The 3,545-nt window shown below is 42.2% G+C and overlaps 1 pseudogene; it reads left to right on the top strand.

Moving 5' to 3' along the window:
* On the top strand, positions 1–2,995 carry LOC136491348 (uncharacterized; annotated as a pseudogene).
* Positions 2,996–3,545: the final 550 nt, after the last annotated feature.

A 3,545-nucleotide genomic window follows, 5' to 3' on the forward strand; every position in this document is an offset into this window, starting at 1 on the left:
ATGTATCATTTTGGTTTTTTCCTAAATACTAATTATTTTTTCTTGTGATTGTATGATGCCGAGGCCAAGGTTAATATCATGTTATTATATATATGTAGATGAATACTCTGATAAATGTATAGATCAAAGTGGCATGATTGACATGACTGATGCATCATCTGATCTAAACCTAGGTACATTGTTTTTTTCATTAATGTTATCTATTTGAGAAGAAAAAGTATAGTGGGCAACCCAATTGTGGTTCATGATACTGTAATAATAAATTAATATTCTTACAATATGTGCCCTTCTGTATTTTATTTGAGACCGTACTTTTCTATTATATATAGGTGTTGTAAATGCATCCAGTTCCATCGACAATATTGTCACGTGTCTAAAAGAGCGTAAGCGTGAGCTAGATAGAGCATGAAGGGCTGCAATGTCTTCTGAACAAAAGGTGCTTTTAAATAAGAGACGGCGTGACTTGTATGCATAGAAAAATGCTACAAAAAACTACAAATGACTCCACAAGAGGAGTTAAAACGAAAATAGAGCAAGAAAAAATATAATAGGATGGTGATAGAACACCGAGCAAACAATTTGCATCCAGACTCAATAGCCATGGAGAGCCCTCATTTTAACCCTCAGTTTATTTTCCCTTCTTCACCTCAATCGCATGAAGCGTCTTCACACGAGATGGAAATACGTGAATTGAGGGGCACGCCTGTTAATGTCACGTCGACTGTAGCTCAAAATCTAGAAGTCCAGACCCCTGAAGTAGTTGCGACACAGACCATACATAGGCAACGAGTGATCACTGGAGAGAGAAATGCTCTTCTATCCCATCACAATCGGGCTTTTGAAGCAAACATTGGAAGAAGTGCTAGAGGGTGTGCGGATAGAAAGTGCAATGATTCGAACGACCCAACTCAACCGAGTGTGGTTTACAACGGTAATTAGCCTTGATCAATATATATTGTCTGTACTTTCACCTTTGCTCTTCTATTCTAAAAACTCATACCTTTTGTTACTACAGGTGGTGTCACCCAGGAAACTCCAGTTCCACCACCTAATAATTGCACAGGTACACAGACACAACCGTCTGTAGTTGACGGTACCTCTTCAATGCCTCCAAACGGTGCACAAGCTCATACGCCAGACTCTAGGTCGAGGATGATATTTTCTTTATTAAATTTATCCTTTTTTGTATGCCATTATGTTTCTCTCATCATATATGTGGCCGTGTTGCACAGACTATGATGAGGATGTCATATTTGAGGAGGACGAGGAAGAGGATGAGGCGTACTTTTTCGCCGGACAAGGTACATCATGTAATAGTCAAAACATTCTTTCAACGCGTAACACATCAACATTTTGTCAAAAGACGACGAGGAGGGACCGACTTGAGCACATTCTCGACATGGATGAGGAAGAGAACAGTGAGCCTAATGTCCTGGATCCATACGATAGAGTTTACGCTAATGTCCCGTTAGAGTCACACATGCTACCATCGATGCCAAACTACGAGCACTACAACGCAAAGAAATTAGAGGGTGAACCATCTGGATTCTGTTGTTGGGGTGAAAAGATTCATCTTTCAACTCCTGAGACACCACCAGAGCTCATGAGGTTGTGGTCAAGCTCGGACACTGATGCTAGGCACTTTCGTGCAAACATCAGATATTTCAATGGCCACTTCTCTTTCACTTCTCTGTACTGCCACCTAGATCGTGTGACCACTAACATGCAAATTGTGGTGTCTACACATTCCATGCCCATGGCCAGATTTACCATAATATACGATCATTTGGTAAAGAGGATGGTGTCAAAAAGCGACACCTCGAGCTTTATTTTTATGACGATGATCCATCCCTCGAGCATCAGATGAGCAAGTGTCGTGAGCAATGCACCCAAAAAGATAGAGAAGTTATAGAGCAATTGGTTAGTATCTTTAATGGGAATCCCTACTCTCAGCAACTAAGGAGTATGGGACACGTTGAAAACCTCGAGGATTACACGGTCGAGTTGAACCTTGACCAGCGGCTTGACCAGAGAACATATAACGTGCCATTGACATTAGAGGTGGCCACCGTCTGGGTTGAGGGGAGTGAGCGTCACGGCCAATTTGAGCATAGTGTTCTCCTGCAAGGGAAGGATCAGTCTATACATGGCATCCGCTCATATAATGCATGCTATGACCCACTGTCATACCCGGTGTTCTTTCTAATGGGTGAGCTCAGGTGGCACAACTGCATTCCAAAAGTGGGTGTGACTATGGCTCAAGTTGATCGAGCTTGAGCAATCCACAAAAAGCGTGCTGAGAATGGTGACGATGATGATGGAGGTAACTTGAACTCTTTTCAATAATGCAATATAAACTCTTTTCTGTTAATGTATGATACTAATTCGAACAATGTCTCCCTGTAGAACCTATTTCGAATACATGTGTCTCTATGCACGACTACTACTGCTACAAGTTCTAGATGCGACCAGGGATATTTAATCCAATACTCTATGGACAACGTCTTTTCCAGTAGTTCATCGTCGACACCTACATCAAGATTGAGAGCTCATGTTTAGACTACATGAGGAACAATCAGGATACTTTGAGGACTGACCTATACCAAGGCCTGGTGGACAGCATGCATTCAGGTGAAGGATCTGCTGAGAATGTTGAAAGGCGTACTGTCCTGTGTTCATCATTCATCGGAGGACCCCGTGATATGAGGCGTCAATACATGGATGCAATGGCTCTGGTGCGAAAGTATGGTAAACCTGATATCTTCCTCACAATGACGTGCAACCCTAACTGGGATGAGATCAAGAATGAACTTTATCCAGGCCAGACACCACAAGACCGCCCAGATCTCATCACACGGGTCTTCAGAGCAAAGTTAGAGGCGATGAGGAAAATGTTGATGGAGAAAGACATACTTGGGAAGGTGAAGGCCTATGTATATGTAGTGGAGTTCTAGAAGAGGGGCTTGCCGCATGCACACTTCTTGCTGATAATGGAACGGAAGTACAAGCTCACATGTTGTTGACAACGTTTTTTGCACGTGTCAAAATGATCAGAGTGGGCTAATCGGCAGAGGAAAGTTACTGTGTACGCTAACAGCCGATGAAAATCAGCTTGTAAAGATGGTTGCCGATGAATGGTGGTGATCGATGGAAAGGTCGATTTAGACTCGGGTGTTGCCGATAAGGTTGGAAATGTTATTGTCGATGCCGATGAAGGAAGGCTTGAAGACTACTGCCGATGAGACAGGGAGTATGCCGATGGAAAGGAGGACGGTGAGATTTCCATCGTAATTGAGGCGGACAGGGAAATAGATAGGAGTTGATTTCCTTTTCTATATTTGTTAGAGTATGATTCGTGTAAGAGTCACGTGTTTCCTTAGATATGGGCTTGGTGTCCTAGTTGTGTTTGGTTATGTCTCTTTAGATCAGGGTATAAATATAGAGTGAGGGGCAATGTAAAAATATATATCAATCAATATCAAAACCAATTTCTTACTCCTATTTTGCATCTACTTACTTTTCGGCGACTTCGTCAATTTGCATAT

Source organism: Miscanthus floridulus, chromosome 11 (genome assembly GCF_019320115.1).
Source record: "Miscanthus floridulus cultivar M001 chromosome 11, ASM1932011v1, whole genome shotgun sequence".
NCBI classification, from domain to species: domain Eukaryota; kingdom Viridiplantae; phylum Streptophyta; class Magnoliopsida; order Poales; family Poaceae; genus Miscanthus; species Miscanthus floridulus.